This window comes from Gadus macrocephalus, chromosome 20 (assembly GCF_031168955.1).
Source record: "Gadus macrocephalus chromosome 20, ASM3116895v1".
In the NCBI taxonomy this organism is placed as follows: Eukaryota; Metazoa; Chordata; class Actinopteri; order Gadiformes; family Gadidae; genus Gadus; species Gadus macrocephalus.
Genome location: NC_082401.1, coordinates 3,915,571 through 3,939,760, shown reverse-complemented (window position 1 = coordinate 3,939,760; position 24,190 = coordinate 3,915,571). Strand labels below are relative to the sequence as shown.

At 43.6% G+C, this 24,190-nt stretch overlaps 1 long non-coding RNA gene across 1 annotated transcript; it reads right to left on the bottom strand.

Annotated features, from left to right (window-relative positions):
- Positions 1-1,100: 1,100 nt before the first annotated feature.
- Positions 1,101-2,290, bottom strand: LOC132448804 (uncharacterized). The gene is made up of 3 exons (XR_009523427.1): positions 1,829-2,290; positions 1,572-1,720; positions 1,101-1,478 (listed from the first exon to the last, which is right to left on the bottom strand). It is a non-coding gene; the product is annotated as an uncharacterized LOC132448804 (long non-coding RNA).
- Between the last annotated feature and the right edge of the window lie 21,900 nt (positions 2,291-24,190).

Below are 24,190 nucleotides of genomic sequence, written 5' to 3'. Positions count from 1 at the left end.
GTGACTGGCATTAGCTTGAGTTAATATTAGCTAATGACAGCAAATTATGGCCAGGTTTCAATATTTAACAGGCATAACTTTACTAGTACTTGATTATATATGAATCTACAGGATGTATAACTCCACACTATCTCTTACATAACTACTACTGGAGGGATGGAGGGAGGGCGGACGGACGGGTGGGCGAGCGAGAGAGTGGGCGATCAAACTGAAAGAAACGAGCGAAGTTAACCTCACATTTCATTTTGATAGGTGCTTGTGTGGGAAATGCCAGCCAATGAGCTCAGCTGAGGAGAGCATGTGTTGCAGGGAGGTGGATCCCTTCTGGGGTCTCGTGGAGACGCTAAACCCCAGACCAGACGTAACATGCCTGACTCTGCATCCAGGCTTTGAGGGATGCTGTCTGAACCCCTTTGTGCTCCAGGTAGCATACTTGGCCTTCAAACAGGAGCATGGCCCTCTGCAGGCCAGCACACACGAGTATGTTCAGTTGTCCACATTCCTTAATAAAATAACTATAAAAATATCCTAGTTTATCAAGTAAATAGAGCTCAAGTCACAGATTCTGGGGTTTTGAAACCTGCTGAACCCCAGAATTTGTGACTTGTTTTATATGTTGAATGGACTTTACCAATTTTATATAACTGAAAACATTAAACATTCAAATACATTAATTGGTAGCAATATCAGAGCTCAATTGTTATTTTTTCTATTGTAATTTACCTTATTAATACCATTAACAATATCACCCTTTTTGATGACTAAGTTTAACTGTCGACATTGTTTCCCTATCCTAAAGGCAGTATCGTTACACCGCATACAGGCAGGTTGTCCGCTGGGCCTATGGAATTCTTGGCAGGCACATCAGGAAGCCCTTACCTGCATGCATTGTGTCTGCCATCAGACGGCAGTTTCCAGAGGAACATGGGGTTTATAAAGGTTTTGGGTGGCCTCATTTAAATGACAGTCAATAAAAATAATGTCTTATTTTATAGAAACATTTAATGATTATTTTCTTTTAATATTTAGTTATTGCAGTTTAAAAACAAAAGGAACATACTGCAATACAAATTTAAAATGCATATAATCAGAATGGGGGAAATAATTTAAGAATCCAGAAGTTCAAGTAAAGAGGGATCTTTCCCTGAATGGATCCATGTGCCAATAGATGTGTCTTTCTCTTGGTTGCAAATGCAGATACCACATAACTCCATGGTCCCACATCTATCTCTGAGATTAAATATGGCTTTACAATATAGTGTACGAAATACCTAACAGTGTTTAACACTAATTTCCTGTGTTAAAACGTGTGTGTCGTGCAAGATACAAGCCAACAGCTTCATCCTTGCTGATCATCTGGAAGGATGTGGAAAGGGGGGCAGGTGCAGAGGAGGACAAGTCAGCTGAGCTCTCTTGTAGACTCCTTGGTGACCTGGAGTAGGCCTCAATCAGAGACTCCATAAGGGCAGATGCATAAGCTGAAGAAAGAAAACAAATGTTTAGATCCCATTCAGGGACTTAATAAAAGTAAGTAATAAAGTAATAAGTAATAAAAAACTAAAACAGCTTACCGTACGATGGCTTCTCCTTGACAGGGCGGACGACCCAGCCTCCTTTGCGGAACCTTGGGTAACGAACTCCATATTGAACCTCGCCGTCATGTGTTCGTGCAACCTCTCGACTTCCATTGTGGTTGTAATGCAGGGCTGCCAAGAGAAGCCTGTAGAAAAAGCAATTCACAAGCTGCTCTTATATCCAAGTACCAATTTAAAATGAATGCAGTTGCAGCCTCACTGTACCATACTCATTTCAATATCACACTATTTACCTGCTGTACATCCCAAGGAAGGAGAAGCCAGTGTGCTTAGGTGCAAAGTGGAGGATAAGCGAGTGAAAGGCCTCCAGGGAAAAGGTCTGATGCTGTGGGGACTGCCGAACATCCTTCAACAATGCTGTTCTTGTAGTGACACTCTCCAACTTAATAGCTACAGTTGATCCTGCATAAACAACAACATAACATGTGTTCCAATGTTAATAGATGTCCATATATTCATTAGTTACATACACTGATTAGGCATGATTATATAATTACTTCCAGCATCACACAGGTTTGAACAGTACTTTGTTTATGTGTGAGCACACTCTGGGTTATACAGCTCCGGAAAAAATTAAGAGACCACTTCAAATGTTCAGTGTCTCTTGTTTTACTCTTTATTGGCATATGTTTGAGTAGTATGAACATTTTGATTCTATAATATAAACTAATGACCACATTTATACCAAATTAACAATAAAAATATTGTCATTTAGAGCACTTTCAATAAGTAATTTAGGGATAACGATTTAAGAAAAATCCAGACTGGTGTCTTAATTTTTTTTTCTTCGCGGGGCTGTATATTGATGGAGTGCTGTGGAACACAAAATAACAACGCACCAACAATAACTTTGACCTCTAATCATATTCAGCCACACATGTAGTAGTATGTTGTACCTGGTTCCAGCCACTGCTTGTTCCTTGCTTCTCCCTCCAAAGGGAGATGTGCACAGGAGGGAAATCCAGGACTGTCATGTTCATGGATGTCCTGAACATGGTTCACCTTTGCCACTTGGCCTCCATTACATTTGGATCCCCATTAGGTGTGGAAGCTGCAGTCCAGTATAGGTGGTTGACAATCGATGGCCTCCACAGCTTAAGGTCCTCACAACCCCTCTCCTTTGCAGCAGCATCTAGCGCTTTTCCTATGCCTGTTTCAGAACATAAACACAATTTTATGTTTTTATTTTAACCAAGTGTTCATCTAAACAAACCTATAAACATCAAGTTACTTACTTTTACCAACATGCCAGATGTCAAAGAAGTGACGTGTTCCTTCAGGGCACAACTCCTCCCGCACCCACTTGGCAACCTAAAGAATGAGACAACATTTCTTAAAATTAGTAAGGCTAGGGGGCCAGTGGCACAGTGGGTACAAATCTGTCTAATAAAGCAAAGAAAATATCGTACAAAAATAAATAAATTAGTAAGGCTTTTTTGAGCATTTGCTCCTTACAGCGTGTCAAAATCAACAGCCCACTGTAAAATTAATGTAGGGGGAATATATAATGAATACACTGATACATATGTCTTTCTTGTTTGTCTTTACCTGGCGATTTCTGTCGGTAATAAGGGCTGAAACTTGCAAGTGTTGCTCCTTGAGAAATGCTATGTTTCGCTTCAAACCCTCCAGCTCACACCAGTTGTTGCTCTGTAAAAAACATTAATCAGTCATATAAGAAAGTGTGCCACATCAAAAAGAGAACAACTGATTTGTGTGTCCACTAATGGTAATTTACTTGGACAAGTTGAAGATCCAAAACCCTGTTGATGCGGTCCTCAATCACGGTGTAGGTCCCATACTTGGCACAATGACCAGGAGAGTCTGACCTATGAATGTCATGAATAGCTTAATTAATTAAAACATTTAAGCCAAAAAACACTGCAATGGATACTGTTACTTAGCTACTCTGAACCACAAAAATAAACTGAAGGCGATCTCCACACGCGAAGACGGGACACATGCAAAGATTTGGCATGGATCAGCAAACAACACACGGCAGCCTCACTGGCGACCAATAGAAGCTGGCCCTATGCTGCTGGCGGTCACCGGTACGGGGCAAGCCTGAACATAAAACACAAAACGAAACAAGCCCAAAACCAACACACTACGGCACGTAACGGTAACATATAAAAGTATACAAGCGAGGTGTTATACCTGCAGTCACCTGAGAGGATTAGACCCCCCCCCCCCATCTCCTTCAGCTGGCTGACTATGCCAGCTTGCTCATTCTTCCACGCCTGCACAATGGTGGAAATTGTGTAAAGGCGTTGATGGCGGAAGAATGTTTGCAGTAAATCATTGAAGGCCAAACTGTTTTAACATCCTAAGTGTTTGTGTAGCCATACAACCAGAAAAGTGGATGGCCCCACTAAGCATCAGGTTGCAGGCTGGCATGTTTCTATGCAGCACTGGCTGGTTCTGCCAGACACGCTCGAACCCACAAGCTGCACAGACCTAAGAGATGTGTATGAAAATGACCATTAGAACTCTTAAACAGTCAAGCACAAAGTGATCAAGTAAAAAATGACAACACAAAAAACACACAATATATACAATATAAATACAGGTTAGCACACATCTTTATTTTTATATGAGTACAATATCCTCTTACTTGCTTGATCTGAACAAATGTTCCCTGCTGCTGCTCCACGTTACCATGGGTTTCCCCACAACAGGCAGGACAAATGGTGAAGAGAGCCATCAGCTGGGTGAGACAGACAATTAACTTGTCTGCAACTCTGGAAAAACAAAACACTTATTATTTCTGACGGACAGAATTTTGAAAAAACAAAATCTAAAAGTTAGGGAAGTTGTCTTACCCGAAGTCCCACTGAGAACCCTGCTGTGGCTCTGACTCCTCCTCATAAGATGACACGCTCATCTCTTCCACTTCACTCTATGACCTGTCATCTGGTTGATCTCTTGAAACAGAGGATGATTCATCCTCTGTTTGTACTGGACTGGGCAGTGGAATTGATGATACACAGAGTTCGGTCTGTGTCCCCACACTGACCGTCTGTGTCTGTACCTGGATAGCTAGGTTGAAAGAGATTTACTTAATATACTGCAAATGTAAAACATCATATATTCAATGGCCACTACACCTATACAATATAATGCAATCAGATACGACAAACCTGGAATAAAATCTACTTTTACAAAGTATTGTTTAGTTTTTGTAGTCATTTGGTCTGAGGTGTTCTTATTCATGTAAATTAAAGTGGATATACTGTTGAGCTATCCCAGCTATAAAATAGATAATTAATTATTGTGACAGTATGTAAAGAGTGAATATGTTGGCTAAGAACATGTAGAGCTAAAGCTAGATGTAAGAGTTAAGTCACACTACCTGATGAACGATAAGGAGGTCTTATGTAGGGTTGCCAACCGTCCCGTAAAATACGGAATCGTCCCTTATTTGGCAATTAAATGTTGCGTCCCGTATTGAACCAATACGGGACGCAATTTGTTCCGTATTTCCATAAATGTCCAATACACATGTCTGTCACACACACAAATTCTAAATCTAACAATAATGATCAAAACAAAACACAGGGAATACTACGGTCAGCAAAATTGTCGCGGCGGGATCTACGCAAGACCCGCTCCGGTCATCTGTGTGTCTGCGCATGCGTGTGGTGGTCACGGTTGCCTAGCGACAGACACCACACACCGGCGCTGCTCACAAAACCTGCGCCTTTTAAAAATGTCCGCTACACCCGATACTCCACCACGTCCTCAAAAGCGTAAACGCTTGCAGAAGTACGGACGTGAGTGGGAAGATGCACATCCTTGGCTGGACAGCGTCAGTGGAGATGTTTACAAGGCAAGTTGTAAAATATGTCGGCGAGTGTTTTCAGTGGCGCACGGTGGGCTGTCTGACATCAGACAGCATGCAACAGGACAGCATGCAACCTTCTTCTCTGCAATAATATCCTCTCTCTCTTTGAGGAAGTTGTAAAGAAGCTGGAGAGTGATGAAACCACCTGTGTTGAGTTATATTCCATCATGGAAAACTTCAAGCAAAAGCTCACACAGAGACGAGATTAACAGTTCTATGGCTACTTAACTAAATTGAAGCTGCAGCGTCTCCGTCCACTTGATGCTGACATGGCAAGGGCAGATTTTACTGCATTCCTCAACACAGCACTCTCATATGTTGAGAAATGGTTCAACTTTTCTGAAGACTACTGGTTGTTCTCACTGCAACCTCTCTCTCTGCACCATGGCACCATGACCTTTACTGACATTGAGAGGGTGACCACCAAGCTCAACCTCATCCATAAAGTCAACATGGATGAACTTTATGATGAATGCTCCACAGCAAAACCCATTCTGAAGAGGCTCAAAGAAGATGCTGAAGATGAATGGAAGTCCAAAGGTGTGGCTGCCAGGTGGGTGGCTCTCTTTCGAGTAGCTGACCTGCCAAACATGCTGTCTATCACCAGACACATCCTGAGCATCCCAGCATCCACTGGATGTGTGGAAAGGATCTTCTCCAGAATGGCCAACAAATGGAGTGGGCCATTCCGTTTATTTAGTTTATATTTTAAAAGTTCATTGCTGCACACGCCACACAAAGAGATTTCATTCAAGATTTAATTGACTGCACTTTATAAGAGAATGTTATGTGGTAATAAAGCATTTCAAGATTTAAGTATGACTAATTCCTTTCTTGATCAACCCTTTACTAAAAACACCAGCACAAAATAAAACATACCACTGCTGCGGGCGCCCCGCCCCACAGGAGTCGGGCCCGTGGTGGGCGTCCCTTATTTTAATTTCTGAAAGTTGGCAACCCTAGTCTTATGTGACACTGTGAGCCAAAGTGACACACAGATTTTGGCTGAGAAGCCAGTGAAGCGACGGCCTCTTGCTCCGAGTCTTCACTGGCTGTAGGCACATCTGTGGCTTCAAAACGTGCCGTATTTCCCAGCAACTAATAAGAAAAACATTACATATACAATTTCATTTCAAACTGTTTAAAATCCCTGATAGCCGATAGCCTGATAGTCTACTAGTTTATTCAGATATGGCAACATATCGACAGGCAGTCTAGTGCGCACGGTGCGCACTGACGTTGTAGGAAAAAACGCTCATGTGGCAGCCTAGTGCCTGATGTTCGGGAAAGCACAAATACCGCTCCAACAAAGTGAACAGCCTCGGAAACTGTCTCTGAATAACGTTTTAACCACAAGAAATTAGCTTTTTTAGGAGTTCCATAGTCGTCTCAAAGGAGCATCATCATGGCGTCAGCCTGTCAGTGTCACCTAGCCAAAAAATCGCTGACTCACCCCCTATCCCATATATATTTAATTAAATTGTATTATTTTAAAGTTGTTTTATGACATTTTGAATAGTTTACTTGCTTTATGTTCTAGTCGACGGTTTACGGCTAAACAGGTAACTGTTAATGACGATGATTTCTTAAAAGTTTCATAAAATAGGATGCTGTTGCTAGCTAACATTTTAGCATGTTTACAGTATAAACTGATGGATTTTACAAGACAGCAAAGCTGCTTTACAATAAAAGATACTGACCATAAGTCATTATGTACTACTAATGTAGTAAACGTCAGAAAACAAAACTTACAGTGCACAGTTCACGTTTCCGAATCGTTGAATCTCTGACCGGTCCGTGATCTTCACTGCCGCCGGTGGCTGAGCCCGAAGCTGTGGCTGGAGCGGCATGAATTGAGGGAACCACACCGGCTTTCAGCCTCACTCGTTTCTCGCTCCGAAAACCCATCTTGAACTCCATCATGTCCCCGGAAACATAGTCCTCTGGTCTAAAGTGTGCCGCGCAAATGAGTATTTGGTGACAGAGGCGAAAAAAAAGTCCTTTCCCTTCACCTGTACAAAATGCACCCAGGCTCGAAAGCCTGCTCCATCCTTTCTCCGATTGGGGAAACTGTGAAATCGGAGATGGTCGGACAGGAGGTCGGAGTTGGAACAACCCCCACAGATACAAAACCTAATCTCGTAGATTAGAAAAACCCAAAAACCACAGGGGGGGAAAATACAAGACCGCTCACCGCGGTAACTATTCACAACTACGCATAGAGCTGAGGCAGCAACAGCGACTACCAATTCCTACGTAATATGACGCGTTTGACGTATCACATAAAAAAACAACGGTTTTTGAAGCCTTGCTCAAAATAGTCAATTTAAAACTGGAATTTTTGCCGATATACTTTTTTAAACTGATAAAATCCTGCATTTTAATTTCAAAGGGCAATTTTCTGAGAATGTTATGTATAAATATTTTTAAAAACATTAACTTCCAATACGCACTTTAATAGAAATTCTTAGACAATTTGGGCCATTTTCCGGATATAAATAGAATTTTGCAAAAAGTGAATGTTTCCCTTACTGAAACTACTACTGAAACCCCAGAAATGCAACTGCCATTTCATAAATGTAATTCTGAATTTAAATACCTGGGTATTTATATCACTCGGAAATATGAACATTTGTATGATAGGAATTTTTCACCATTATTGATTAAGATTAAGGAAGACTTTGACAGATGGAAAACGATATATTTCTCACTAGCAGGCAGGGTAAACGCTATTAAGATGAACATTCTACCACGCTTTTTGTATTTGTTCCAATGTCTGCCACTCTTCTTGCCTAAACTGTTTTTTACTACTTTAGATAAGCTCATTACAGGCTTTTTGTGGGGCAATAAACTACCGAGGATAAATAAAGTGATGTTGCAAAGACATCGCACTCAAGGAGGTCTCTCTCTTCCCAATTTTAGATTTTACTACTGGGCTGCAAATATACAGAAAATAATCAACCCGGTCTCACGAAAATACGTGACACTGTCACGTTATTTAATCTATTGAAACGTGATCAGGGACACGTATTTTCAAAAATTTCGTGTCAAAAAGCACAAATTTCAAACTCATGTATTTCAATTGGAAGTATTTGTCGTGTCACTAAGCACGACTTCCAAACTAAGGTTCTGTCCGGGAGCGTTCTCCCTAATGTCCCTTAAGGAGCTCCGTACAGAACATTTATTGTTAAAAATTGTCTGTGACAACTAACAATATGACAGCTTTTGGCCCCCCGTTTCTACTTAAACTTGTCTGTGATAACTAACAATATGACAGCTTTAGGCCACCCGTTTCTACTTTCACCTTTGATTCTGAGAAATTGTGACAATTCACGGATATATTAAATGCAGGTGCGCTGCTCTGTAGGCAAACCGCGAAGGAAAAAAGGGTAGCTGCTTCATCTGTTCTTTTTAGAATTGTATGTCTTGATGTTTTGATCTAGCCAGATCTATTCTCTTGTTTTTGGCTATGTGAATGGAAGTCCGCGTCGATGCCTCGCAAGTCCAGTGTCGCGAGTGGACGTTGCCATGACATCTAGAAATCATACCGTATTTAATGGGTTATCATTAATATTGATGTGTAGGGGTTGATTATAACTCGTGAATAATATTGTTTATACCACAGTCTGGGGGAATACTCGTATTCTGATTGGCTTCAGGGTGTGCATTAACTCCTGATATAGGCCTACAGACACCTGCTAAGTAGTTCAAGTCAGTGTTTAGATTCTCTGCCCGAGCCTGACCCGATCCGACCCGCAGGCCGGTTCGGGCCGATATTTCCCACCACTATCCTCGGGCCGGGCCTTTGATCAAGCGTTTTTATTTTTATTTTACCATTGGTTTATTGGCCTAATCTGAGGAGAAATCTATGCCATGAACAGAAATATTATAGGTCTTTATTACACGGGTCTTCTAAATGCCGTTCACTTGCATGGGTAGTAGTCCGGTTGTTAGGGTTGAGGGTGCTGGAGGTGCAGGCAGGCAGGTAGGACCCAGATGCAGACGGGTAAAGGAAACGGCACTTTATTTCTGCCAAAAGGCTAAGGCAAGGAACAAGGAGTAAGGGAACACAGGTAGCCACAGAGAGCACGCAGGACCAACAAACTATACTAACCACAGCAAACCACAGACAACCACAATGACAGCACAAGGAACAAAGGAAAGACGAGGGCTTAAATAACAAACACAACGAGGAACAGCTGAGACACATTAGGGGAGGGAACAGTAATCAACACAGGAGGGAAACACAGGGAAACACACACACCCTGACAGTACCCCCCCCTTAAGGGTCGACTCCCAGGCGACCCATGACAAGCAAAAAAAAAACAAAGAAAGTCAAACCCAAAACGGGTGGGTGGAGGGGCGCCAGGAAGGGGGAATCAAAAAAAAATAAATGGACTGGGGCAGAGCCGAGGGACGTCAGGCGGGCGGCCAGAAAACTGCCCCAGGGCATGGCAGGGAGCCTCAGGCGGACGGCCTGGGGGGCAAGCAGAGGCAGAGTGACGGCGGAACCCCTCAGGAGGCCGGCGGCAAGGACGAAGAGGGCTCAGTCCCTCAGGATACCTGCAGTGGCACAGAACCCCCTCAGAAGGCCGGCAGCGGTGAAGGCGGAACCCTTCAGGAGGCCGGCGAAGGCGAGGTAGAGGGCGGGTCCCCTCAAGAGGGAGGCCAGGTAGAGGGCGGGTCCCCTCAGGAGGAAGGCCAGGTAGAGGGCGGGTCCCCTCAGGAGGCAGGCCAGGTAGAGGGCGGGTCCCCAAAGGAGGAAGGCCAGGTAGAGGGCGGGTCCCCACAGGAGGCAGGCCAGGAAGAGGGCGGGTCCCCACAGGAGGCAGGCCAGGTAGAGGGCGGGTCCCCTCAGGAGGAAGGCCAGGTAGAGGGCGGGTCCCCTCTGGAGGAAGGCCAGGTAGAGGGCGGACCCCCTCTGGAAGGCGGGACCCCTCAGGAAGGCAAGGTAGAGGGCGGGTCCCCTCTGGTGGAAGGCCAGGCAGAGGGCGGGTCCCTTCCGGTGGAAGGCCTTGAAGGGGAACCCCCCTCGGCAAGGTGTGGAGGAGGGCCCCCACAGGCAGGAACGGAGGGCATGCCTCCCCTGGACGGTCTGGAGGGCGGACCCCCTCCGGCAGGAGCAGAGGCCGGTCTCCCTCAGGAAGGAGCAGGGGGCGGGCCCCCTCAGGCAGGAGCAGAGGCCGGTCCCCCTCTGGAAGGAGCTGGGGGCGGGCCCCCTCAGGCAGGAGCAGAGACCGGTCCCCCTCTGGAAGGAGCTGGGGGCGGGCCCCCTCAGGCAGGAGCGGAGGCCGGTCCCCCTCAGGCAGGAGCGGGGGGCGGACCACCTCAAGCAGGCGAAGAGGCCGGTCCCCCTCTGGAAGGCTAGGAGTGGGCTCAGGAACCGGACAGGGCTCGGGGACCGGAGTCAATGCGGGAGCTGGAGTGCCAGGAGGAACCGGGTGGTACCCCAAACTCACCACCCCCACTCTGATTGTCCGTAAGGGAGGAGGCTGGTAGCTGGGAACCGGGGGCAGAGGCAGGTAGCTGGGGATCAGAGGCTGAGAGCAGGAGCGTGGAGGCTTAGGCCAGTCACCAAAGTCCGGTGGCAGTGGCATGTAGCTCTCCGGCCAAAAGGTTGTGGGGTTGAGCAGCTCGACTGCCCACTCGGGTAAGGCGTCCTCCAACTCTGGCCTTGACGCAACAGCCCTGCACATACGCCCCAACACAGCCTCCTGCTCCTTCCTGCTGGGAATGTTCTCCCAGCCATCCATAGCTAGGATTATCGTCACCAACAAATCCTCCAACTCACGGAAAAACAGAGCGTCCGCTGGGTCCAAACTTGATGCTGTCATTCTGTTAAGGGTTGAGGGTGCTGTCATTCTGTTAGGGTTGAGGGTGCTGGAGGTGCAGGCAGGCAGGTAGGACCCAGATGCAGACGGGTAAAGGAAACGGCACTTTATTTCTGCCAAAAGGCTAAGGCAAGGAGCAAGGAGTAAGGGAACACAGGTAGCCACAGAGAGCACGCAGGACCAACAAACTATACTAACCACAGCAAACCACAGACAACCACAATGACAGCACAAGGAACAAAGGAAAGACGAGGGCTTAAATAACAAACACAACGAGAAACAGCTGAGACACATTAGGGGAGGGAACAGTAATCAACACAGGAGGGAAACACAGGGAAACATACACACCCTGACACCGGTGACTTGTCAACCCCAGCGTCTTCCGTTGCTAAGCGACGTAACCGTCTTTGCGGACAAATTATTTCTCTGCTGATCAACACTACGAATGCTGGTAACGAATAAATTGTAAAAAAGACACAGCATTTTAAGTTATTTTTTCGTTTTGGCAAGTAGCCGTGTAATAAGCGGGCTAATGTATAGAACGTTGCCGGTCATTATCGAAAATAAGACCCTTCAGGGCGAAGCAAGACACCTTCGCTGCGCGTCGGTGTACTGTTCGCCCTGGTGGGGCTTATTTTCCCGATAATGACCGGCGTTCTTTGCATTATCCCTTACATATATATTTAGCAGAGTAGACCTAGTAACTAGAGCTTAGATCGGGCCGAAAAATCGAACCCGACCCTATCCGAGCCCGTGCTCATTCGAGCCCGGCCCGGCCCAGCCCGGTACATTAACTGTCATGATGAGCCCGCGACCGATTTAAACCCGACCATTTCTTAAAGGGGTAGTTCGGAATTTTGGACATAGGCCCTGATTCCCAAGTGAGCATTGGTATTCTATATCACTGGAGACAGTTTTCAACACATTTCATACAGTCCTTCTAGTTGCAGAGTTTGCTCGTGCTAGGCTAGCGCAAGTCAACGGGCAATGCTAGCCTGCTATTAAAAACAGTCATACCCACTCCACAGTACCCCCGAGGTAAATCAATTATAACGACAGACCATAAATCTAAATGTCTGTTTATAGAATAATGTTAGAAATAAAACCAACCTTGCATTGCATTGCATTTTGAGGGAATTGCGGGGTCTCAGCAGCAGTGTATATTCCTGTACGTAGGCTATAGCAGCGGCGGACTGATGTTACCTGCCGCTGTCATTGCTACAAACGCAGAGTACAGTGAACGAAGGAATTCTATAAGCGTATTCAATTAACAAGATATGCCCACGTTTGGAGTAGTTATCGATGCATCTGCTTTTGAAGACGATTATGAGGAATTTGTTGTATCCAACGAACCGTACATGTACGAGCCGGTGTTACGCTTGCCAGTGGAGGAAAACTGCGCATGACACGTTGCCTTTTGCAATTTCGTAGTCTGACTTCTGCAACTTTGTATACATTAAGAATATTATCTACCTATATAGAATATTTCGTCTGATTAATAGACAATTTTGCCCGTACCAATTAAGCTAATAGTGATTAAAAAAAATATATATAATAATAATATTAAAAAAGCTTTTTCACGCCCGGTCCGATCCGACCCGAGGATAGTGGCGGGAAATATTGGACCGACCCGGCCCGCGGGTCGGGTCGGTTCGGTTCGGGCTTGGGTGCGGGCAGAAAATCTAAACTCTACTAGTAACAAATGTGTACAAAGTTACATATGTATTAAAAAAAATGTCGGGTTGAAATCGGGCTCGGGCTCATAATTACAGTTAATGTGTCGGGGCGGGCCGGGCTCGAACAGAACGTGGACGGGCTCGGGCTTAATTTTCTTTATTAATCGAATGGGAAATGCAATGGGCCTATTTTAGGACCGAATCACCGTTAAACTTGTTTGTAATAACATTTCTAGCGAGAAATATACTTTTTACTTGCATGATCTTTAGTCAGATTACGTCTGATCTTTAGTTTTATAGTTATTAGGAAGATTTTATAGGCTCGCTCGCATGTTTCAACGACGTCAGGTTGCTAGGGACGCTGCTTTTGCTTAACTAGCAGCTCACGTGTTTCCTGCGTTTGTGTTATTAAACCGTTACTTTTAATGATATCATCTTGTTAGAAACACGTATATCTGAGAGCCAACCCAGTCGCCAAAAGCATTCGACAGTGTACGTTTTCGTGAACACTTGATTACGTCGCATTTCAACATAAAATAGCGTAACACACACACACACACACACACACACACACACACACACACACACACACACAATGCATTTCGCTGCTAAAACAACAACAAAAAATATTCCCTCAAATATTATTACTTTCAAAACATTGGCCAAAGTGGAATATCTTTTTTTATTTGGGCTGCTTCTAGGACATTTTGGGTGGATTTTGAACGGTATGTGGGCAGGACGTTTTTTGCAGGACCTGGCAACCCTGCGCTGTTGCCCGAGGTGCTGAAATGCTCCGGAACAGATCTGGATCCACATATGGCCAAAAGACTTGTATGCCCCCCCCCTCCCCCCTTAAATAAATACTATGGCAGAATAAAGAATAAATTCATGCATTATCATTCAACTTGGACATGTGTTTTTACAGTATAGCGTGGTGGAAGGATGACGTATGTTGGCCAACCCGGAAGCGTCGCCCTGGGTTCCCTTGACAAAAAGCCAACTGGTTTTTCCATTGGATTTTGGATTATTGCAGAAAAATTAGCATCTTTGAAGCTTAATTAATAGACTTAAATAAATACTATGGCAGAATAAAGAATAAATTCATGCATTATCATTCAACTTGGACATGTGTTTTTACAGTATAGCGTGGTGGAAGGATGACGTATGTTGGCCAACCCGGAAGCGTCGCCCTGGGTTCCCTTGACAAAAAGCCAACTGGTTTTTCCATTGGATTTTGGATTATTGCAGAAAAATTAGCATCTTTGAAGCACCTCCTCAAAAACTGAAAATAAATAAATTAATAAAAAATAACCGTGCTCCAAAGAACGAAATGTAAACCAATGCATTCAGAATGGGAGTGTTTCTCAGATTTTTCCATGCAACACAGAACGAAATGTTCACCCATGCAAATAAAGACTTCATGGTCCTAATAATTTAAACATCATTAATCTCCTGAGTGTGTAGGGTGGTATTCTATTTTTTTCAACGGGGCTGCATCCAGTCACTTGACCGTCATGGTTGCTATGGTGGTTGCTATCGACCGCCCCCTCTAATCCTTACATGGCTCTAAAAACCACGCGGCAAAGGAGCTGCCGTCAATTGTGTTGTTTTTGTCGTAAACTAGGGTCCGATGGTTAAAAAATAGACAGATATTCCAAGGTATCCTTAAAAGGCAGCTTGGATGTTTTTATTTTCTGCAGTTTAGACTTCTACTATAACCTATTTTTGAAAGCAAAACACCAAGCTCATTGATTTAACGAGGCAGGGTTATTGGAAACAATTTATTAAGTTTTAAGTCTTTTGGCCATAGTGGATCCAGATCTGTTCCGGAGCATTTCAGCACCTCGGGCAACAGCGCAGGGTTGCCAGGTCCTGCAAAAAACGTCCTGTCCACATACCGTTCAAAATCCACCCAAAATGTCCTAGAAGCAGCCCAAATAAAAAAGATATTCCACTTTGGCCAATGTTTTGAAAGTAATAATATTTGAGGGAATATTTGTTGTTGTTGTTTTAGCAGCGAAATGCATTGTGTGTGTGTGTGTGTGTGTGTGTGTGTGTGTGTGTGTGTGTGTGTGTGTGTGTGTGTGTGTGTGTGTATGTGTGTGTGTGTGTGTGTGTGTGTGTGTGTATAACACGCTATTTTATGTTGAAATGTGACGTAATCCAGTGTTCACGAAAACGTACACCATCAACGTATGCTTTTGGCGACTGGGTTGGCTCTCAGATATACGTGTTTCTAACAAGATGATATCATTAAAAGTTAGGCTACATAAAGTAACGGTTTAATAACACAAACGCAGGAAACACGTGAGCTGCTAGTTTAGCGAAAGCAGCGTCCCTAGCAACCTGACGTCGTTGAAACATGCGAGCGAGCCGATAAAATCTTCCTAATAACTATAAAACTAAAGATCAGACGAATTACACGGCTACTGCCAAAACGAAAAAATAACTTCACATGCTGTGTCTTTTTTACAATTTATTCGTTACCAGCATTCGTAGTGTTGATCAGCAGAGGGGTTGACAAGTCACCGGACCCATGCAAGTGAACGGAGCGTTCCATGGCATTGAGAAGACCCGTGTAATAAAGACCTATAATATTTCTGTTTATGGCATAGATTTCTCCTCAGATTAGGCCAATAAACCAATGATAAAATAAAAATAAAAACGCTCGATCAAAGGCCCGGCCCGAGGATAGTGGTGGGAAATATCGGTCGGGCTCGGGCAGAGAATCTAAACACTGACTGGAACTACTTAGCAGGTGTCTGTAGGCCTATATCAGGAGATAATACACACCCTGCAGCCAATCAGAATACGAGTATTCCCCCAGACTGTGGTATAAACAATATTATTCACGAGTTATAATCAACCCCTACACATCAATATTAATGATAACCCATTAAATACGGTATGATTTCTAGATGTCACGTCCGCTCGCGACACTGGACTTGCGAGGCATCGACGCGGACTTCCATTCACATAGCCAAAAACAAGACAATAGATCTATGGCTAGATCAAAACATGAAGACATACAATTCTAAAAAGAACAGATGAAGCAGCTACCCTTTTTTCCTTCGCGGTTTGCCTACAGAGCAGCGCACCTGCATTTAATATATCCGTGAATTGTCACAATTTCTCAGAATCAAAGATGAAAGTAGAAACGGGTGGCCTAAAGCTGTCATATTGCTCACAGACAAGTTTAAGTAGAAACAGGTGGCCAAAAGCTGTCATATTGTTAGTTATCACAGACAATTTTTAACAATAAATGTTCTGTACGGAGCTCCTTAAGGGACATTAGGGAGAACGCTCCCGGACAGAACCTTAGTTTGGAAGTCGTGCTTAGTGACACGACAAATACTTCCAATTGAAATACATAGGTTTGAGATTTGTGCTTTTTGACACGAACAATTTGAAAATACGTGTCCCTGATCACGTTTCAATAGATTAAATAACGTGACAGTGTCACATATTTTCGTGAGACCGGGTTGGATAATAATACTGATAGAACCATTAAATAATGATGATCAAAATGGGTCATAATAACATGCAAAATCTTTGTCACCATTTGTCTCGTTAATTTCAAAAGCTGTAATGTACATAAACTTTTTAACAAACTAAGATATGAACTTAGAACTGAGTAATGTATGATGTATGATAATGTTGTGTACATGTGTGTCCAGGACAACTTCTTTCAGAACATCGGCTCCATCTCCCTCTTTTTTTCTCTGATCGGAATAGCAATTTCTGCCTTCATTGTTGGGAGGGGGCATCTACTTCCTTGGACAGGTGTGTGGGCATCATGCATTGTAATGTTGCGGCCCCCCACCGCTGCAGCGTAAACACACTACCCAATGCACTAAATCATTGAAATGAATGATTTAACATTTATGCTCCAAGGCCTGTTTCGGTTTGATTCGGCCCAGAGATAGTTTGTTTTAATTTGAGTACTTTTTTTTTAGTACTTTAATACTACTAAAGTGTTATTTTTGATATGCAATGTATTTGCACCTGATCTGTGTCTGTGCTCCTCTATGATGGTGTCTTTGTGGAACTCACACCCCCGAATACGTTTCTTTTCAAGGACAACCTGATCTACAAAATGAGCAAGACAGAAAGGTAAGTTTTTATGGTGCACCACTGTGACCATACTGGCATTTTGAATGTTGAGGACGCAGCCATGTTTAATGAATCATGTGCATGTCAACTGCCTGTACCAGCCTGTATTGTGTATGGTGCAGTATGGCGGCAGAAACTCATAATTAGTATTTAGTCTGTCAAAAAATTGGTTGCAATTTAAAACGTGTCCTCTCTAGAGCTGATTGTTTACACCATGCTATAGTTTACCACAAACCCATTAGTCAAGCGTTTGCCTTTGCTACTCAACATTTGTATAATTTTTTGATTTGTGGATTTCTTTTTTTAGTTATCCTTTAATTTGGTTTTAGATTTAAACATCTAAAATACATAGAAGTCAAGCTCAAATCGGGGCATTTAACTTTCTTTTGCTTCATATTTTTTTCGACCTATCATGTTAATGAAGGCCAGTGCTTAATTCGCAGGACGCTACTGGCAATGATTAAGTGTTAAAAAAAAGTGTCTGTAAAACTATTAAATCAACACCATGTAGACAGCCCCTCCGCCCCTTTCAGTTTTTGTTTTTTGGCACGACTCTGTGACGTCACCACCCAGAAGTTCTGCTATAAGATAGGACTGCTGAATCTGAGATTATCCACAAACATATGAGTAAAGTGTATGTCCATTTGCAAAGTCTCTGATTTTTCACTGAAAGCCAAGTCCTGAGTGTCCGCTGTAGCTTTGCCTTCGGGTCGCTGATCCCCACCGTGGATCCTGTGGCCACAATCGCTATCTTCAATGCCCTAAACGGGGACCCGGTGCTCAACATTCAGGTGTTCGGCGAGAGCATCCTCAACAAAGCTGTGTCTATTGTTTTCAACAAGTAGGCTGCACCTCACCCACCTCCTCTTCCTCCTCCTTCACCTCTCTTCTCCACCATCCTCCTGACGCTCCTCCACCTTCCTCCTCCTTCACCCCTCTTCTCCACCCTCCTCCTTCCTCACCTCCTTATTCTCCTCCTACTCCTCCCCCCTCCACCTCCTCATGTCCCCATGTTGCCTTTAGAGAATTTTGCCAGCCTTCTGAGGCCCCAGGTTATTTGTTGACATTGTCTATGTCTATGCCCACAAACGAACAAATCCAAAATTTTTGATTCTGCTCAGAGACTCAGGGTCCTATCTTGCATACGGCGTGTGGTAGAAATTAGTGAGTATATTCTATAGTAAACCATGATTATTAATAGGCTTTATATTTTAAATAGTGGAAAGCACATGACGCCTGAGTCTGGGTTCAGAGCAGATGGTAGGTGCACAGAAATGTCCTGGGAACTGCGGGGTCAAGTCATGTTGACCTCCACCTTTCAGCCTTGGGTCATTTTGGCTAACAAGGCTAATCCCTGCGGACCTCAGACCGGGGCACGGTTGATAACACGCTGAGACGAAGATTGACTAGGCGGAAACCTCATTAGGGACAAAGGGAACCTCCATTGTATTAAAGAAGTTCCTGTATGTGTATAAAGGAGGGCTGGGACCGAAGTTCAGGCAGTGACTTTGCAAACCTACTCAGGCTGTTGTCGTTGTTGTTTTTCTGCACGATAAAGTCTTTTGTCAATTCTTGCTCCGGACCCCTCGATTTCTTTTGCACTCTCTCTCTTAAATTAGTCTAAGTGTTTTAAATCTCGATTAATCTCCGTTATATTGGCGTCACGACCAGGAGGAAATAGGGACTCGTCAGCTGCCGGGCCAGAGGACGGGACGCGAACGGATCATACGACCAGAGCTCAAGGGTAAGTTGTCTTGCCATATATAGGATAGAGTCGTTTGATCTGTTCTTGCCCCGTCTGAACGCCGAGCAGCAGGTAAAGTGTCTCTTTGATCAAACGAACTAAAATTATAGATAAACGAGCGAGTGAGAGAGACGGGAGCTCCGGAAGAGATTGACGTGCCCGCGCACATATGCCCTAGGCGCTGTGGTTCTAAATGACCAAGACGCATTGTGGTTCCCTATTTTGAAACGAGTAAACGAGTAAAAACGAGTTTTTGTTATTTGGTGTTTTGGTATTTTGGTCAAATAGACCTATTATAAAGTCCTGTGGCTGTATTCTAGAGCATCGAATTAGTGGGAAAGATCCAATAGGACAGTACAGGTCCGCAGGTCGATAAAAGTGCCTGTTGGATGTTTAAAAATATCCCAAAAGAGCTGGGTTGGAATTAATTGCCGTCTAAGAATTCATTTTTATTTTAGAGAGGTTTCCTTGGAATGTCGACTGGTGAATTTTCAATTCTAATCTTGCAGCGTTTGAACTGTAAATCATGCAACAATTGATGGTGAATTTTTAGTTCCGATTTTGGCATTTTTTTTGAGAAAGCAGACTTCTCGCACTTTTGAATAGATAAGGTTCTTGGTTGGGGTACCGTTTGAGTTGGTATTTTGAGAAGTTTCTTGTCTGTTTTTGATCTGGTCGAGTGTCTATGTATTCAGCCATTGTTTTGGAAGAATAGGCTTGTTGTTTGGAATACCATGTGAATGAGTTGAATGTGCTGATCGTGGACCGATTGAGATGCAGCTCTTGGATAAACTGAAATAGTTCATTTATAATTCTGACCTTGGCACTGCGAAGCGATAAGTACTTGTTTGAAATTCTGGTTGGTTGATTATACATCCGACCGTTCATGTGTTAACCAAAAGGCCAGTTTCTACACTCGGTCAACCTTTTATTTTGTAATTAATTACAAACAATTCAGACATTTTTCAATATAATATTAAAATTGTATGAATCGGTTTATTGTCTGTATTTAAGTCGTGGATTAAGTCCTCTGAGGTTTTTACGACCCGGTTCATTTTTTTGTTGATAAATTAGGCGGACAGAGAATAGTTAATTTGTTTGAAGTAGTTGATAATCATAAATGAATTAGACGGATAGAGAATAGTTAATTTGTTGAAGTACTGAATAAATGTGTAAATCTTCTTTGGCTTAAACATTAAGCTGACCCTAACTGCACGTGCACGAGCAAACACACAGGGGACGAGCAGGAGCCTGCAAGGCAGGGTTGAGAATTGATAGCAGTAAAGGGTGGGGGCCACATTCCAACCTTCGGGAGGGAGACGAGCGCTTGGGAAGAGTTCACATTTGTAGCTTAGAGATAGTAAAGTATAGAAAATAACTAGTAGAATAAACTCAAATAAATTTTATTAATAAATAGTGTACTTCAGAATAGATAAATAAAGTAATAAAGTAATAATTAAAAATGGCACCAACAGCGGTAGAGCGGTAGAGACCGTCTATTGCTCAAAGGTGACATGAAAAAGATCTCTGAGAATTGGGAAGAAAGGACAGAAGCAGCAGGTACTATATGGCCCATGGGAGGGACTTTTGATCCAATAATGTATCGAGACATGGAGGTAGTAATAAGGAATTACATAGATAACAGAAGTGGAAAAACGGCCTTAGCGAAGAAAGACAGGGAAAGGTTAGTGCTAGCTTTGTTCGAAAAGGAGGGAGAGAGGTGGCGCGGGAAGATCACAAGGGAATCACAAGGGAAGAGTGTAACAATGCTGACATTTGTTGTAGTGAGGGTGAAAACGAGAATGAAGGAGAGGAGGAGGATGACATTGAACATGTTGGTGAAGGGTCATCACAACCATGTGTAAAACACATTACTAAGAATGCTAAAAGGAAATTAAAGAAGCGGAACAAAAGAAAGGAGGAGTGGTCTAGTGGGACACAAGGGGCAGAGGAGCCTGGCTGCAGTACATCAGTAAGCCCCACACCACTCGAGTTAGATGAGAAACTAAGGAGATCACAGAGAGAAGGAAAAGCACCCGAAACTTCTCCGGGAAATTATCCTACTCTAGTCAACGGACAACAGGTCCATTATCAACCGTGGGGTTCACAGGACTTGGAGGGAGTCATTTCTAAACTCCCTAACATAATTAACGGGGCGTCCAAATGGATTAGAACATTTGAGGAGCTCACAGTGGGAAAGCTAATTGCAGTGGGGGACCTGAAAGCTCTGTTGGCAAGAGTATTGGGGTAGTCTAAAATGGAGTCTGTACTGAGGAATGGAGGGTTGGACATAATGGATGGAATGTATGATGGGACTACACTTGATCGCAAGCCGCCCCGCAGGGCGCACTTCAAAACCAATATCCACGATTGGCATTTTCTCTCCCAGTACAACAGCCTCAGAGCCAACTGTCACCTACTCCACCTGTTACACATGTACACATCCATAATTATGGGAACCCCACAAATAAAAATAGACAGAATCAGGGGCCCCAAGGACAGTTTCGAAACAATCAACAACCAGGATCCCAAGGACAACGCAGAGGTCCTTTAATATGTTATGGGTGCAACCAGGAAGGACATTCTAAGAAGGATTGTTTAACTAACCCTTTTCCACCACAGCAAACACAGGGTAACAGCGACCAGGGACAGGCGGGTCCCTTTGTAGATCAGGGATACTAGGGGTGCCCAGAGAATCCACAGGGGGAGGGTCAGCTTGTAGCAATCACAAAACAAGCTGATGAGGAACCAATACTGCAGGTTCTGATAAATTATAGAGGCACGCCAATGATGGCCCACACTGGAGCCACTTACACTTGCGTAGGTCCAAATTATGCCTCTCACCTCCCCATGGCAGGAAAATTCACCAAAACTTTAGGATTCTCGGAACACACGCAGTTAATGCCTATGACAGCTCCAAGGATGAGAATCTGTGAATTCCTATTTTAAGTTGTATATGTGAGTGAGTGAGTGAGTAAGTGAGTGAGTGAGTGAGTGAGTGAGTGAGTGAGAAAGAGTTAGCATTGAGTTAAGTTAGAGGGGACAGATGAAGTGATTTGTGAAGAGTGAGACAGAGAAGAGGAAGAGTGTGTGGATTTGGCAACGAGAAGTGACGATGAGATTGGAGAAGGCTTTCCGGTTAGAATTTTCTTTGGGGAGATTCATATCTTTCGATGGCCTTTTTAAGATTAATAAATCTAGTTTTGGAGAGTGTCCAAAAAACGAATAAACCAGAAAGGAAAAACCCGCAGGTGGGGGTTGGACAGAGAGACAACAGAGAGAAAGAGATTGAATTTGCATTGTGCCTAATAGATTATTTGTGCGTTTGGATGTACTCTGTAATTGGTTCCTGTATGTAACCCATGTCCACTGTTTTAGAAAAAACCTAGAACCACCGCTGGGATTGGTGATTCTGTGGCTCTTGGAGACTCTCCATCGCGTCGGAATATCATGTGGTATATATCATTACATCTTGGTACACAAAGCACTGGTGAGACAACGGGTTGGATCAGAGAGAGAAGGTGTTTGGAGAAGGGAGAGGAATGTATAGAAAGCAAAAAGGGCGGATGAGGACCGACCCGGAGGTAATAAATCAGCGGAGAGGTGGCTGGGGTCGTTTAGCTCAGGAGGTAGAGCAGTTGTCTAGTAACCGAAGGGTTGCTGGTTCGATCCCCATCTCTCCTAGCTGAGTGTTGATGTGTCCCTGAGCAAGTTAAATGGTGATTACAGGATTTAGGGATAATTATTTAGACTCCAAAACATGAGCAATTAGCGTTAAAAAATTGTCTGCACACCACACTCCACAGGAGTCAATGGGTTCAATGGCGCCAGGGTAAAGTGACTCATCAAAAGAGGAGCAGACCCAACCCATGGACTCTGCGTGGATAGGTGGATGTTATTTTGGTGCTTGGACCTGACGAGGTCTAGGTGCCAAGATAACAACACGAATAAAATATTTCCCTCGAGATTATGATAAGTAATAGACAATTTATTAAAAGTGATCTTATAATTTAGAAAAAACAATCGGCAATACTTAAAAATTAGACCGAATAAGTATGATAAAACGTTATCCAAATTTCTAATTTAGGTTATCCACAATGACATGTCATTCAAAATAAATAAGTAAAATAAAATAAGAAAGGATGCGTATGTGAGTCTGTTCTCGTGTGTGTGTCAGGGCTGCCGAGGTAGGGGAGAATCCTCTCCTGCTCCGAGTGATGGAGTACACAAGGGGATACACAAGCACGCTTCAGATAAAACAAAATGATTAATTACTAAATAGAAACAATGTATCAATTCAGTGTTGAATAAACTAGTTAAGATCAACATAGAGGATTTGGGTTTGGTATAGTAGTGAATCAAAATATGGAAAACATTAAATGCAAGCAATAGGTAGAATAAAAGGTTTAATTAGGTCGTCCAATTTAAATAGATAGTGAAGGGCAATCGGGTAGGATTATGAAGAGAATTATGATTTTGAGTAATGGTTAAGACAAAAGTGAGTCGCGCAATATTGAAAATGCAAGTTTTAATATTGTGATTTTTGTTTTCTTTCACATCTCCCTAGTAAAGGACAGTAGGTGGGTTGACGCCACATTTGCTGGGAAGGAGTCATACGTGCTATGTTGTCACATATGGCTGCATAAGGCAGATGCGGCTGATGACTCTGTCTCCATCCCTCCACTTTGCGATCTATACCACCATATAGGTGGGGATTGATCGTATCCCAGGTACGGCATCCTGCAATAAGCCAGTATGGAAGGCTGGTTAGCCAACGACGGGTAAGATCCCACCTTGAAGCCCGGGACAACCTAAATCAGGCACAGTCACGATTACTTGGCAGAGTCACTGTGAGCACTGGCTCACTTGATCATGGAGTGGCGGACTGCAACCATCATAGGAAAAGCCGGCTGATGAAAGGTGGAGGGGGAACAGGAGTCAGATATGTCAGCTATGGCAGCAGAAGTGGTCTTGGAACGGGGCATGTCGCGTTTTTATTTTATTTTTCCTTTGTGGTATAGAAGGCCACTAATGCATGTACGTTTTTTCGGTTTAGTGCATGACTTTGGAACAGCGTGGTTTCAGGCGGCTGATGGTAAACCCACCCATATTGGGCTTTGGATTTGAACATACAGGTTTCGATTTCCCTTCCCAACAGATTGGTTTCAGTTTGCTGATGCTTAAGGTTACACGTTTCGACGTTGGTTGCACCAACGACGTTATTAGATTTGTTTATCATTTACTGCACATGGCTTTGACCATTGCGCAAGGGGGGAGGTATTGAGGAGAATTAGGAAAAAATTTGAAAACAAGGTTTTTCTTCACCATACTTGCAAACAATGATTGACATCCAGCTAAATGAGTGTGAAATATTTGAAAAAAGAGTG